Here is a 16,751-nt window from a genome sequence, read left to right as displayed (position 1 = left end):
AGAGTGACAGCAACTGTATATTTATAAAGTACCTTTGAATTTAAGGGCATAAACATGTCTCTTAAAATATCAGTCTTTTTTTCTGCTTTACTGAAAAGTTTGGGGCTTGCTGAGAATGAAAATTTCCCAAGGTCTCATAAAATCAGTACCAGAGAGGAGAGTCCATGTTATTGGAGAAGAGAATTCAGTGAGATCCACCTGTCTGCTTGATTTTCAACCATTGTCTTAGTGTGCGTATAAATGTTTCAAAGGCTCTTTCATGATGAGCATGAGTGCTTAGCACAGACCAAGCAAACTGTGTGGCTATAGAATATGGTATGACTATGACATACATCAAGTCAGGACTGTAGGGCTATCCATCTCAACCAAAATAAGGAATGTAGACAGAGTTACATCAAGGAGAAAGGTACCAGGCTACCATTTTTGTCCACATTGTCACCAAAAACGAAAAAGACAATATGATTAACAGCTACATGTAGCTGAGTCTAAGGTAAAGATATTATTAACTCTTTCCAGAAGTGTTCCTTCCCCACATTCCTCCATGCCCTTGTCTACTTCACTCCCCTGTCCTCCCCTCTTCTCTTGAAGAGAGACTCTGCCATGTGATAGCTCATGTTAAAGGGATAGAACAAGTGACAGTAATTTTATTTATTTAATAAAGTTTATTTATTTTTGAGGGAGACAGAAACAATGTGAGTGGAGTAGGGGCAGAGAGAGAGAATCCCAAGCAGGTTCCATGCCTCCAGCACAGAGCCCGATGTGGGGCTTGAACTCACAAAACTGTGAGATCATGACCTGAGCCGAACCAAGAGTTTGACGCTTAACTGACTGAGCCACCCAGACGCCCATAAGTGAGAGTAATTCTAATGATGTGTTACACTTGTCCTAAAATTTCAACTGACGCATTTGCCGCCTTATGGCAAACAGTGAGTAATCTTTAAATTTCAGGCACTGTGTATTACAAGCCTATTAGGAACAAATCAGGTTATATATTAAAAAGTAATAACAAAGCATAGTACTGAGAGCCAGGAGACACATGCTCTAAGTTTGGTCGTACCAGCGACTAGATCCGTGACCCTAGGTGAGGCATGTCAATCTCCTCTGCTATGTCTTCTCATTTCTGAGATGATAATTGGCCTGCATGATACCTATAGATCTTTTCAGCTCTGACACTGTCACAAGAAATAGACTTCATAGATTGCACAGATATGTAGGCTTGGCCCCTAGTACTGCTATGCAAATAGGCTTCCTTTTCTTTATTGTATCAACTTTCTTTTTCTTTCTTTCTTTCTTTCTTTCTTTCTTTCTTTCTTTCTTTCTTTCTTTCTTTCTTTCTTTCTTTCTTTCCTTCTCTCTCTCTCTTTCTCTCTTTTTTTCTTTTTTTTTTTTTGCAGTAACCCCCTTTGTTTCTTCAAGGACTCAGGGTCCTTCTCTCGATCATAATTTGATTCTGGGAAGGGCACGGCTAATCAATAACATGTCCATGTAAAGTTAAGTCCATGTAGTCCTTATTCAAAGCCATGTGAACCTTTAGTCTGAAATCTCCCTGAGTCCTGTGGCTTCTACCTCCAGAACAGATCACAAATCAAGACCTGTCAGTTCACGATTTAAGCACCTTCGTTTTGCTGTCATCATCTCTACCTGGACATCTCTACCTGCTGCAGACTCACAATAGTTCTCCCTGCCACCACTCTTGGTCACATGGCAGCCTTGGTGCTCGTTATTATTATTGTATTTTTATGTTTATTTATTTATTTTGAAAGAGAGAGAGAGAGAGAGTGCACCAATGGTGAAGAGGAGGAGACAGAGGGGGACAGAGGATCTGAAGTGAGCTCTGCAATGACATCAGAGAGCCCAACGTGGGGCTCAAGCTCACGAGCTATGAGATCATGACCTGAGTTGATGTTGGATGCTTAACTGACTGAGCCACCCAGGCACCCCAGCCTGATGCCCTTTGAAACATCCATGTGGATCATGTAAGTCCCTTGCTTAAATGCCTCCAATGACTTCCCATTGTAATTAGAACAACACTTCAACCATGGCCTACAAACTCCTACAGAATGTGACCATGGCACCTTGATCATCTCTTCAATCTCTTCCCTCTGTTACTTGGGTCACAAAGACTTTTTTTTATTTATTTAATTTTTTAGAACACCCCAGGCTCATTCCTGCCTCAGGGAGTTTTCACTTTTTTTCCTCCTCTGCCTAGACCTCTCTTTTGCTTTCATCCTCAGACTGATCTCTCACTAATCACTGCTTTAAATTATCCTATTTATTATTTATTATCTGCCCCACTCACTAGAATATAAGCCCAAAGATCTTGCTTCTCTTGACCATCACCCTATTTCTGGTGCATATGTAAGTGGCCAGTAGGAAGTATGTCTTCAATAAATGTGTGATGAAAGAGGAAGGAAGGGATCATAGAAGAGCAAAGACAAAGGTGCATGGATGGCTCATTTGGTTGAGCATCCCACTCTTGATTTTGGCTCAGGTCATGATCCCGAGGTGATGGGATCAAGCCCCACTCTTGATTTTGGCTCAGGTCACGATCCCAAGGTCGTAGGATAGAGCCCTGTGTTGGGCTCGGGACTGAGCATGAAGCCAACTTAAGATTCTCTCTTCCCTTCCCTCTGCTCCTCTCCCCAGGTGCTCGTTCTTGTTCTCTCTCACTCTAAAATTAAAAAAAAAAAAGAAAAGAAAAAAGAAAACAAGTTTTGTTAGTTTGGATTAAATGAAGAGAGTACTCTGGATTAAAAGATCTCTCCTAAATGTGGGCTATTGATCACCTTCTATGGGCAAACCATGGTGCCACTTGCTTTATACTTAGTAATGGCACCCTTTGGATACACTTGTAGGTGAGAGAGAGAAAGAGACAGAGAGTGTGAATGTGTGTGTGTAAGTGCGTGTGAGTGTGTGTATGTGTGAGTGTGTACGTGTGTGTGTGTGTGTGCGTGTGTGTGTGTGTGTGTGTGTGTGTGTGTGGCAGGGGTAGGAGGTGAAGGGTAGACATCAACATTGCCCTTGTCTTCTCAGCTTGGCATTTTATCAGACGCTCAGAGACATGCTCTGGCTGTGTGTGCTTCTTTATGAGGCCCATAGCCCTCTCATCATGAAGAGATCACTCCTCTTGAGCTACATTCCTTTCAGATGTGGTTCTGAGAAGACGTGCTGTGATCAAGATCCAAAACAAGTTAGTACCAAAGCTGGAACCATAAACTGGGGCTCCATTTGCCAGTCCATCTAACATGAGCTTATTTGTGGAATACGTTTATGGAATACCTAGTAGGTGCAAGGCATGGAGGTCTTTATTCCTTCTGTCATATAATTTATTTCCTAGTACTGGAGTGTTTCAGTGTGGGCACTTTTAGAAGAGCCTCCTTGGGCCCTCAAACATTACAGATATTTTACCAAATAGGAACGTTATATCCTTTTGGTCTAAGGCTGAAAGGCTGGCTCCAGATTAACAATGGGTTGGTGAAGGACTCCCCCCAGAGCTTGAAGGACACTGCAAGACTGAAGATAGGGAAGAATAACAGAATAACTGTTTACACTCCTTAATCACAGCTGTTTCCTAGAAAGGATGCGATAAGCTCATCCATGTTGAAATAGAGATGGATTGCAAGATTTGGGGAGGATTTGCAATAACAATGTAGGGAGACTCCATTGCCTTAAACCATAAGAATAAAGCTCTAATTTCAAATTTTCGGGTAATAAGAAAATATATTTATATGTCTTAAGGCTGAGGTGTCTACACAACATTTCTGAAATGATTCTCTGCAGCCTGCCATTTCCCTACCAGCTGGATTCAAATCCTGATAATATCACTTATTGATGGTTACTTTTCTTAACCTCCATTTCCTTATCTGTGAAATGGAAATATTATCCGTGAAGTGGAAATGATCACACAGAACTGTTGGAAGAGAAATACATTTAAGGCACCCACAAAAGACAATGGGGAAGACTCTGAACTCAAATAAGTGCCCTGACTGTTGGTGTTGGAGGACTGTGAGCTCAGCCCATAGTGGGAATTTGGGGAAATAAGTTATTTGTATTTTGCCCTTCTTTATTAACAATGTTTACCACACTTCGTCAGCCTTCTAACTGATTCTAGAGGACAACAACAACCCCCCCCCCCCCGGAAATGTCAAAGTATGAGAACAATAATAGTCAATTTTAACAATTACTTTGTTGGCCTTGATATACTCTCTCAATTCTGAGCAGATAGCTATTGTACTTTCTTACCAATTTACATGGCTTTGCTTTTATGAAATGGGGCCTCTTCAGTTACCAGTTGCTAAGGAGAAATAACTGGGAAAGTCCCTAGATCTTATATGCCTAAAGGCTCTGGAATGTTGTGGCTTTTGTTTTTCTTAGCCAGAGGGTATGCAAATATTTAACTATGAATCATATGAGCTAGGACTTCCTTATAGTAATAGTGGCAGGCCATGGAGAGCCTTTCTTTTGTCAAAGTCCGGATAATCAGGGGCCTCAGAGGATATTTACTCAACTTCTGATCAGCGTACTTGCTCCTCCTTTTCCGTGGAAGTGCCCTCTGGAAAGTCTCAGCCTCCAGGTTATTTTTTTCTAAGATGCCACTGAGTTTTTTTGAATATTAGAGATTACTGGGCAGTTTTGGTGATTCCATCCAGGACATTTTTATTTTTTCTATTCTCATTCATTCAACACATTTTTTGAGTACCTTGTCTATGAAGAGAGCTGGAGGAAAAGGCGAAAAAAGACAAACTCCAAACCCTAAAAAGATAAGTCTTTGAGGTCATACAGATGAGTTAAAATAGAAGATTTAAGTACTGTTCTGAAGTATTGGACAGATTCCACAGGTTCAAATGAATAAACGTTAGCTGAGCAGGAACATGATCAGGAGAGGAGATTTAAGAAAGTTCTGGAGAGCAAGTGGCATTTCAGCACAGGAAAGGATGAGCAGAAATCACCAGTGGCACTGTGGTGATAAAAATGTGATTCCAAGCGGAGGGTTGACATAGCTGTGTCAAAAAACCAATGGGCTTGTGCACCTGGAAACACCTTAGGATGGGCAGAACATACATTTTGGCCACAAAAGTAGTAGAAAAGCAGGCTGGAAATACAGAGACCAGATCACAAAGCACCCGGTATTTGAGCAATGAACTGTGAAAATACAGAGAGGTGTTTTAGTGATGCTCTAAGGGAGGTCATTTAAAGCAAACATTCCACATGAAAAAAGTGATGTTTTCACCAGTTAAAAAACTAAGGACAATTACATAGCTATGAAAGCATTTATCACACAAGTCTTTTAAATAGTAAGCTCTCCTCATTCATTTAAATCATAATCCCCTTACTAAAATTGTATTTATATAATACTGATTCAGAATCAGACCCATCTTGTAAGTTAAAGAAAACTAGTTTGTTTTTTTCTGAAGTCTGACTACTATGCTATCCATATTTTTAAATCCAATAAATATTTATTCAGGAGATCGCACTGTGCCCGGCACAATGTCAGACACACAATGGCTAAAGCAGCAGCCCCTGCATTATTTGCAATGGTCCAGGGCTGAAAACCAAGTTCATATCACTGGGAATAGCTGAATAATGTTGGTACATCCACACAGAGAGATGAATGTCATGTGGGTGGTGAGAAGAATGAGCTGGGGCTTTGCCAAGTGACTTGGAGAGGTTGCGAAGCGAGAACAGTAACTTACAAAAAATTATGTTTAATATGATCCCATTGTTGAAAAAAAATTTCCATTAACATAGGTGAAACACGAGGCCATGAGAGAAGAAAATACATGGGTATTTTTCTTATATTGATTTTTAACAAGTCTTACTGGGACTGGCAACTCTTGGAGGAGAAGGGCAGATAACATCCATGATTAAAAAAAAAAAGAAAAAGAAAAAAAAGATGACATGATCTCACTTAATTATATGTCTATGGGTGTGGGCGGGTGGTTCATTAAACAAATGCATGAAAGGATAAAAACCAAAATTCTAATGATGATTATTTCAGGTTCAGCCTAATGGGACTCCAGGTAACCTTTCTTTACTTCAGTATGTTTTAGGGATTTATTTAATGTTTACAATGGGCAAGTATTATTTATATAATAAAAAAAGTTGTTTTTCCCATGAGATGTAAGGGATGTTCAGAGATGTTCTGAACAGAGATGTTCAGAGTCTAATGAGCCTAACAGAAAAATTAGCAGAAGACAGAAAGGCTGTGTGGCACAGTGGCTAATTGCAAATACTGTGGAGCCAGACCTCCTGAGCTAGAATCCCAGTTCTTCCTAGCTATGAGATCACAGGAAATGTGTTCAACTCTCTATGCGTCGGTTTCCTTATCTGTAAATTAGTCAAAATAACAGTACAACCTTCATAGAGTTGTAATGAGGACGAGACAAATTATCACTTAGATTAGTGCCTGGCACATAATAGAAACTAAACAGGTGTTTTTGTTATATGAAATAATAACTGTAATAGAGTAACCCGAGTGCCATGATAAAGTTTCCAAGGGAGATTGTGGACGACTATCAGTCACAGAGAAGTGACTGATTGCATCTGGCGTTGTCAAGCAGGCACTTGGGGAAGTTCTCTAATTAGGATAAATCTGGACCAATGAGGAAGACATTCAACATTGTACTCAGAGAGAGAAAATGGGAAAGGAGGTATCTTGGGAAGAAAAGAAGGCAAATCAATGCCTAACATGAACAAGGGGCTCTTGTGTCTATTGGGTTTTTTGTTTGTTTGTTTTACCAATAGGATGAAAGACAGAAAGTTGTTCAAATCTAAAGAATGGAATCTAAATGTGTTGGTTGCTCCTTTATGAGTTATTATGCCTCCCTTCTTTACCTTTTACTGGATTTTTTTTTTACTTCCATCATCCTCCTGTCTTATATTTTCATTCCATTTGGCACTATCATCATTCACTGAATAAGCTGATCTAAGATACTGATCGAGGGCATGAACAATTTCTGAGAAGCCCAAATACGTGTGTAACTTCCTAAGTCCAATATTCAAGGCTAGGTCATCATGCTTCCATAAGCATACAACATGGACTTGTCCATGATGATTATCTCTTAATCATATACCACCTTCCCTTACCCACCTTCCCAATCCACTCCCTAACTCACTACTCACACTTCCTTCCATTACCTCAAAACTTATTCTCATTTTCATGAAAAGATCCCTGGGGCATTTGATTTTGAATAAAGATAAAATCCTTCTTTTTGGAGAGAAATGTGATTATGAATATTAAATTGTAAAGGGACTTGCAAGTTAATAACAAATATTAAATAACAACTTATTGGCTACAGGTTGGTTGGAAAGATGATGAACAATGGATAGAAAGTAGGAAGAAGAAACGTCTCCCAATGGAGAGATGAAAAGTGGGAAATAGTAGCAACAGAAACTAAAGGGGGAAACTCTCCCACAGAGACTCCTGTAATGACCCAGTTTATGTTTTATTTTTTTTAATATGCCACAAAAAATGCAAAAGAAACTATCATGAAGTGCTCATCTGCCTGAAAAGGAGGACTAACTGAAAGTATAAAACTAGAAGAATAAACGCCTTTTTCCTCAATGGACATGAAAGTGTAGAAAATCTATCTGGATCTCTAGATGAAGGGATAAATAGTATACCCAGAGCGAATGTATTTCAGGGGTAGTTGGATATAAAAACACCCTGATTATAGTGACTGTACAATACGTTAACATCACAGAATGTAACGCTGAAAATAATGCCGGTTATCATAGGGGGTGCCGGGGTACGTGGCTCCGATCTGGCCTTCAGAGGCTCTCATTTCCTAAACTGCTGGAAATGTTCCCTGCTGGCTCCTTCCCCAGGACCTGCCCTCTGTTGAAAAGAGTCTTCTTGCCACACCTTTTCCTGGGGGACAGCCTCAAAGACTTGACAAAGTGACATACGGATATCTAAAGACTAACACTATAAGCTCCCCACGGTGTAGCTCTCCACAACTCCAAAGACCATCCCTACTCTGGAGCTGGTAGGGCAGCTGAGAACTCTCTTGCAAACGAATTCATCTGCCCTCTACCACCTCCACTCCCTCCCAGGTGTTCCTCGGAGCACCCCAATAAACTCACTCACCTCAGATCTCTTTCCCTCAGAGTCTGTCTCCAAAACAACCTGATATAAGGCAACTGTCTAGACCCTATCATTGTTTATTCACAAAAACTCAAGTCTCTGAAAGGCTCAGTGATTTGTCCAAGGTAGAGCAGCTGTTAAGTAATGGATTTGGGAATAGAATATTGACTCCTGGTCCAGTTAAGGGCTCTGTCCACCTGGAATATTGACCCTGACAGCGAAGACCTAGAAAATAATCCCTAAAGGCTGTAGCTTTGTCCTATGTCACCCATTTTATTTCCATAAAGTGTAGTTCTAAATCGACCTGAAATATTTTAGTGTCTTTCATACTACTTACCTGAAATTTTGTTTTTTTGTTTTTTGTTTTTGTTTTCTGTTTCCTTTTAATTGGAAATGTGAAAGATGGGGAGGCTCATCTAAGCAGGGTTATGCTCCTAAGATAATAATTCCCAGGAGGGACTCCACAACAGCAGCGGCAAACCAGAAATGAGTGCCATCATCTAGAGTTGTTTGTTTACTGCACCAATGGGTCAATGACTCATTCAAGTCATGTGTTTTCCATTATTTTTAGTGTTTTGTTTTTGTTTTTTGTTTTGTTTTGTTTTGTTTGTTTGTTGGAGAGCACAAACTGGGGAGGGGCAGAGAGAGGGTGAGAGAGACAGAATCCCAAGCAGGCTCTGCACTGTCAGCACAGAGCCTGATGTGGGGCTTGAACCCAAGAACTGTGAGATCATGACCTGAGCTGAAACCAAGAGTTAGATACCCAACTGACTGAGCCACCCAGGCACACTTTCCATTTTTTAAAAATACTTTTGTGTTTTAAAATACTTTTATATTAGTATCCATGCTTCTGCATGGATACTAACATATACCAGACCTGTGACAGAACTATTATCTAGGATATGATTCATATTTTTGAATCTCATCCCTCGAGGTCTCAGTTTTATTACAAAATCATTTTGATATTGAGGCAGATCAGTGTGAGAATAATCAGTGACAATCTGCAGATGCCAAGGATTTCACCAAGTCATAAGTTGCTTCTTCTATGTCACAGTAAACACATTCAATCTTCCTCCAAGTTCAGCAACAGGCAGTGAACCCAAAGCCAAACAACCAAGAGGAATTCATCATTCCATGATGATTGACTAGACTTTTCCCATTGCTTGGACCTTTACTGTATTCAGTGCACTGTGTAGATCTAGGCTTGCCTCACCTCTCCTCCAGAACCCAATGAAGGAGTCACTCCAGGAACCCTGCTGACGCTCCTCCAGGACATCACATTACGCTAAAAAGTACCTGGCGGTTTTGCACATTCAGCTTTTGTGATGGTTCTGCTTTTGCTGTCCATACTCTCCAGGGATGGGGGGCTTTTTACAAAATGTATTTAAGATGGAACAACCTGAGGGGTGCCTGGGTGGCTCAGTCGGTTAAGTGTGCAACTTCAGCTCAGGTCATGATCTCATGGTTCATGGGTTTGATCCCCGTGTCGGGCTTTGTGCTGACAGCTCGGGTCTGGAGCCTGGAGCCTGCTTCAGGATCTGTGTCTCCCTCTCTCTCTGCCCCTCCCCTGCTCATGCTCTGTCTGTCTCTGTCTCTCAAAAATAAATAAAAACATTAAAAAAATAAAAAAATAAAATGAAACAACCTGACATCATTGTAAATAACATGTGGCTGGATGCCACATAGACATTTGTATCTATAAAAAGTAAAGTAATTTGGACCTAAGTGTAGGCACAGTTTTCTTTTTCCAGAAAACCAAGTGACTTTAAATTAGGGCATAAAACAGAGTATTTTCTTTATTATACTACATATTATTATTATTTTTAAATATTTGACAAGACATAACAAATTCGAACTACAATATCCTCCTCAAGTGACTCATGAAGGCAGCCTGCTGACTCTGAGTGACATTCTGATCCAAATAATTGCCTTGCAAAAACATTTGCAGGGACACATTCACCACAGCAGCCATTCAAAGCCCTTTAAAAAACACCAAGTCACAGACTTACACAAACCTCAGTAAGGTAAATGGGTGGCCAATACTATTATCTCCACTCTACCTAAGGGGACAACCATGTTCTCAATCTGGAACATTCTATTTTTATACAATACTCCTTTCTGCTGACAAGTCATTTTGTGCTCAAGAAGGTCTACAACAATAGCTTTATCCTTTTACATTAGAGATTTGAAGAGAGGTAACTGATTCCAAATACCCCACATATTTCAGGGGTGCCTGGGTGGCTCAGTCAGCTAAGCATCCAACTTTGGTTCAGGTCACTGTCTCAGGGTCCATGAATTTGAGCCCTGCATGAGGCTCTGTGACAACAGCTCAGAGCCTGGAGCCTGTGTTGTCCTATGTCTCCCTCTCTCTCTCTGCCCACCCCCCCCCCACCCCGGCTCACACTCTGTCTCTCTCTCAAAAAACATCCCACATATTTTACCCTCAATTCAGGTTTCTAATCACAAGAGATTGAGGCCTTTTTTTTTTCCTTCCAAATTCCCAGGCAGACTGGAAGCCCTGCCTGCCTACTGCATTACTGACACTTGCCTGCTTCCCATCTGTAACAGGGAGCTCATCGCCTCATAAGGCTGTTTGCCCCATCTCTACGATGCTTTTAACTGTCAGAAAGGGCTTCACTACAGTGACCTGAAATCTGTCTTTCAGATTTATTTCACTTGTTTTGCCTTCTAGAAAGACAGATTTTGAGGAAGCTCTTCACATATTTGAAAGCATTTCTCTACTCCTCTATCCAAGTTCAACTTCCTTGGAAGATCCAACTGTAACATATAGGGATGGTTTCCAGACCCTCCGTAACCTACTCATCCCTTCTGAGTGGGATACTAAGTGTCAGGCTTTCCCTGAATATACGTTATCCTATATTGAAACCAGTATTTATGACACAGTCAAAGCAGAAAAGAACACAGAGAGACTATCACTCGCCCCAGCAGAAACATGCCAAGAACGGAGATGTTAAAGCAATGTGACTGCTTTCTTTTTTCTTTGTTGTCTTTAAAACAAAACAAAACAAAAACAAATAAACAAACAAACAGAAAATACATTCAGTTCTAGAAGTCAGAAACTTCTGCCCTGTTACTATATAGCATCTGGGCATAATGATGCCGTACAAGTCAATGCTGTTAGCATCTGGAAGAAAACTTGGATCACCGCCTCGCAGCTCCTAGGTTGCATCACTTTCTTTCCTCTCTGGTCTGACTCAGGTTCAAAGGAGCAGGAACCGGGAGGAACCCTTTGTCTTTCATCTCTGTGCCAGCACCGTACTGCTCTCAGGAGCCGAGTCCTCCGGAATAGGACAGGCAGTCAGGGACGTTTCGGTCCAGCGCATAGCTGGAGGACTTCTATCTGACTCATTATTTTATTCCATTGACTAGCAGAATACCCAAGACCTCTTTATGAGGCTCTCCATCTATTGAAAGCAAAATCTTAGCACATTTTAGGGCTGTTGAGATTTCAAATATTTGTCTCGTTGCCAGAGTTGTCTTGAAATCAATAATATTGCTTGAACATGATTTTTTTAAAATTTTAAACAATTTCTGATTTATGTGCAGAGTTCCCTATAACGCGGTGATATGACTTTACCACTTATCTCTGCAGAGCTTTAAGAGTATAATCTTCATTTTAACTCTGTTTCTTACATACTTTTTATTTTTTTATTTTATTTTTTTTTCAACGTTTATTTATTTTTGGGACAGAGAGAGACAGAGCATGAACGGGGGAGGGGCAGAGAGAGAGGGAGACACAGAATCGGAAACAGGCTCCAGGCTCTGAGCCATCAGCCCAGAGGCTGACGCGGGGCTCGAACTCACAGACCGTGAGATCGTGACCTGGCTGAAGTCGGACGCTTAACTGACTGCGCCACCCTGGCGCCCCAACTTACATACTTTTTAAAATCCAATTTTAGGACTCACGGGTCTGACTTGGCTATAGTAAAAAGTATACATCAGGGCAAGTAGTCCCTCACTGTTCTATCTAAATCTCTGATACCTTAAGAGCAGAGAAAACACCAGTTGGACAAAATCATTCCTGGACTTAATAGAGACCTATGGATGAATTACTTACGAGTGACCAGAATCTCAGCTGGAACAGGAATATGGCACAGGCTTGGGCTATCAGTGATATCTTGTGGAAATAGATGCTCTGAATAGAGTAGGTATTGAGTAATGTTTAAGATCATAGAGGTGAAAGAAACCTTTGATGTCACCTAATTCAGGTCCTTTATTGATTATTTTTAAAAATATTTTCTTTGGGGTACCTGGGTGTCTCAGTTGGTTGAGCATCTGACTCTTGATTTATACTTAGGTCATGATCCCAAGGTGGTAGGGTCGAGCCCCAAATCGGGCTCCACACTGAGCATAGAGCCTGCTTAAGATTCTCTCCCTTTCTCCCTCCACCCCTTTCCCCTACTCACACTCGTTCTTTCTCTAAAACTAAAAAGCAAATAAATAAATACACAAATAAAATAGTTTCCTTAAATTGAGGCCCAGTGAAATTAAATAACTTATTCAAAGTTATACATCTAGGTGATAGCTGGTTGAGGACTATAATCTACATCTCCTGATATCTATACCATCACTCTCTTTCCTTTAACAGCTGCTGCTGATTATGGCTTTATTTACCTGACCTTTTACAAGTGTAAAAAGCCTGGCAGAACTCTGCAATAAAGGCTTAGTCTTGCTTGGCTCCCTAGAAGATGATTCAAGTCCTTAAGCCTCCTTTTTAAGTCTTGAATTTCCTTCTTTGTGGAATCAAAGTTGTCCATGGCTCCTTATACCACAACATACCAAATAATAATGGGGATTGATGTAATGATGATGACAATAAAAAGAATATTTAAAAAGCATTTAGAACAACGTTTGGCTTCAAAGCCGTCAATTAATATTAAGTATTATAATCTGGTTTAAACATTGAGACAACCTTATGAAATACATAATATTATCATCCCCCACTTTACCAGTTGGCATTCGTGAGGCACAGAGAGATTTATGTAGCTTTCTCAAGGGCTTACAACTCATAAGAAGCAGCTTTCTCACTGAACCAAGGGGCTGCATTCTTAGCTGCTACATTAGCACTACCAAAAACAAGACAGTATTCTGAAAATTTTAATAAATCATGACTAGGAAGAAATAAGTGTCCTTGGGACGGAGAAGTATTTACAGATAATTTTTCAGATTTTTTTATTTGCCTTTTCTGGCTCATTCAATTGCAAGGTAGAGTCCCCAGAGTGAATCATATTTACGCTGCAACCACAGATATCAAAGTACCCTCCCGTCAAATTTTGGTGCTGGGAAGAAATATTTGCTTCCCAGAATCCCAGCTCCACATCTCAGCTTGTTTCGAAGATGCCTTCCCCATTAGTGGGAAGCCTCCACCCATTCCCTCTGCTACACACCTACATCCCAACGCGGGCTTCCAAGGCAGAAAAGCTGAATTCCCGGTACTCAAAAGCAAGCCCAAGCAAGACACCTCTCCACTCAACACTTAGAATTCTCTATCAAGCAAGATGGTTTCAAGGAATAGAGGAAGCGAATCCCTAACCAGTGACTTGCCTCCTGCACCGTTTGGAAACCCCCCTGCTTACGGGGCATAAGCCTGCTTTCGGCAGTAAGGACCATCAGAGATGAGGCAGTGTGCTTTCCCTGCCATCCGTCACAGAGGTCTGAAGACAACGCGACAGTAAATATGGGCGGACTTTGCATTCAGGGTGCCTGAACGTGCCAGAGCCTGGCTGAATAACAACAGGAACAGTTCAGGTTGGAAGATTCGCTAGGGACCTTTGACAAAACCTCCTGAAGAGTGATGTTTCAGGGTGTTCATCCTGTCATTGCCCAACACTTGGCCGCTTTACCTTTCGATTAGCTTTCCCCTTACACCGTTGCTGCGAGAGGCAGAGGGAGAAGAAAGTGGTAAAGACTGGCCACGCAAACACCTTGAGAATCAGCAACAACTGAAATTATGACAACATTATTCTAAGGTGGGCTTTGTTTCTGATCTCACTCTGGGCTTCTTAAAGCCCAGCCACTTAGCTCATTTGGAGGTATCTCTATAATAGAAATCATCCACCAACCATCTGCGCTCGTAGCTATGACAGCAGTCTTAGGCTCCTCAGGATTAGCCCAGATCTGGAACCCCTCCTCTAGATAAAGTCAAAATCCTAGAGTTGAGAGCCAAAGAGGGGGAGAAAAAGACAAAATGAATCAAATTCCAAAAACTTAGTGAAAAAGAGGGGGAAACATGGCTTTCTTGCCTTCAAGGCAGAGGCAAAGGAGCAATCTGCCCGTTGATAACCTATGACTCAGCCTTTTATCACTCAGAGCTCACAATTCTCAAATCCCTGTGGGATGGATGCTGCTTCTGTTCCAAAGGAATGCCCTCCCAGGGACGTGGCTTCTGGAAGGGATGGGTGGGCCAGCCCTGTCTCTGCCCCGCTGCATACTATGGCTGCCTTTTCCTGACTATTATTTTCCATCCTATAGGTTCTAAATTCAACTCCTTTCTTTCTTTTTTTTTTCCAAAAGAAGCAAAGGGAAGCCCTTTGATACCCATGTTGGTATCAACAGGAAACCTGGAGGAAAAAAAAAAGGGGGGGGGGGAGGAATCAAAGAGGAAAGCAAAATACCATGACTAAGAATAGGAATTTCAAGTACATAGCCTCTGGAAAGGAAAATTAAACTTCTGTGAGTTACTAGGATTGGAGAGAAGGTGGGGTTCAGGGTAGGGTGTGGAGTAGAAAGAGGGAAGGGAGGAGGGACCCTCTCTGCATAGGAACCAGAGGTGACCTCATATACTATTTTATGTGGCTTTTTAAAAAGCACTTGGCAAAACCCAACACATCTCATAATTACCTTACTCTCACGAAAGGTTATTAAGGAAAATGACTGTACTGAAGGGCTCTGCTTAGCTGGAGTTTGGTATGGCACTCGTCTCTATGCTTTAGTCCTGCTTGGATACTGAGGTGGTGCCCAAACCCAGCAGTGTCTTCAGTGTCCAAGAATAGTACACATTCCTGCAAAGTCCTTCATCCACTACTGCTATGTAGACATATGAAAACACCGAGAACGGGTACTATAGAGCAAAATATCTGTTATATAGGAAAAAATGTACTCTGAACGCATCAAATGAGGCTCCAGTTGACCATCTGCTCCGTCTTCTATAACCTAAAACTGTTTACTAAAGGAAACGTATCATTCAGGAAATTCCTTCTTTCCTGAGCTGCCCTAGGATCGGGCCCAACAACCAGAAGAGCCTAGAGAGAAGGAGCCAGCAGCATACGTGATGCCCAGGACTCTACTGGAGAAGACATGGGGATCACATCTCTCATGTCTAAAGTTAATTATTCATAGGATATAACTTTAGGAATAAGTCCTAAACCAAGATATGGAATGAAAGGGTGAAGGAAAAGGTGAATACTTAGAATTTTTTTCTTGTAATTGCTCTATCCTAATATATTTACAAATTATAATTTGTGATCTCTCCATGTCCATGACTACATTTTAAAAAATCAAACAGGGGCGCCTGGGTGGCGCAGTCAGTTAAGCGTCCGACTTCAGCCAGGTCACGATCTCGCGGTCCGTGAGTTCGAGCCCCGCATCGGGCTCTGGGCTGATGGCTCAGAGCCTGGAGCCTGTTTCTGATTCTGTGTCTCTCTCTCTCTCTGCCCCTCCCCCGTTCATGCTCTGTCTCTCTCTGTCCCAAAAATAAATAAACGTTGAAAAAAAAAATTAAAAAAAAAATAAAATAAAAAAAAATAAAAAATCAAACAGATGGATATGCATATACTTAAATGAGTAGTATCCTTATTCAGTGCCAACAGAACTACACAGTACATGTTACATTTGTAAAGCCTATTATTTTATAATAACGTGCATATTCTGTGCTGAAAACCTCTACAAGGAAAGGAAATATTTTCATTGTTATTTTAAAACTGGAAATGAGATATGCACTCACTAATTGAGCTAAGGATTAAAGAAAGACCTTTGGGCACCTGGACCATCCTTCCAATCACGGCAGCAACTTCCTTCCACATAGGATAAAATGTCTCAGAGAGCAAGGCCTAACTGATCTAATTGGGGAAAAAAATCAAACAAACAAAAAGACACAACAGTTAGAACCAAACTCAATACCTCCCTAAAGAAATCCATAATTTTAAAAGGTACATCAAAAGCAAACTACTTAGTGATAGAAGAAGATTTAAATATGGATTTATTTGTGAAGGTTTTAAACATTGTATTTACTATATTTAGCATCCTCAATGATTACTCAGTTTGTAAAGTGCTTTGAGGTTATGAGATCACTAGTGAAGCTATCAGTTTCATTTAAAATAAATTCAACGAAATATTTCTTTCTTCACAGTGTTTCTAGCCCATGGAAATCATTATCAGAGGATGTGGTAGGGAAGGAAAAAAAACACAAAAAACAAAAAACAAAATAGCACTGCCATCAGATTTTTTCACTTATGGTAAACATGATTCTAATATCTGTAATTTTACAAAGGTAGAAAGATGGTGATTAGGAACCATAAGGTTCAATTAATTTGATAGAGGGACATAAAAAGAGTTAACATGTCTCACATAATATGGAACTGCTTTTGATTTCACAGAAATATCATTATCAATAAGCTGTAAAATCATATATTCCCAAATTTTGGGG

General features: G+C 40.7%; 1 protein-coding gene across 6 annotated transcripts in view; it reads right to left on the bottom strand.

The window, feature by feature from the left end:
* Positions 1-16,751, bottom strand: part of NRG1 (neuregulin 1) — a 1,111,639-nt gene that overhangs the window by 416,464 nt on the left and 678,424 nt on the right. The gene's annotated exons all lie outside the window — the stretch shown is intronic.

This window comes from Felis catus, chromosome B1 (assembly GCF_018350175.1).
Source record: "Felis catus isolate Fca126 chromosome B1, F.catus_Fca126_mat1.0, whole genome shotgun sequence".
Lineage (NCBI taxonomy): Eukaryota > Metazoa > Chordata > Mammalia > Carnivora > Felidae > Felis > Felis catus.
Note: the sequence above shows the minus strand (reverse complement) of the source record. Positions and strands in the feature narration are given on the sequence as shown.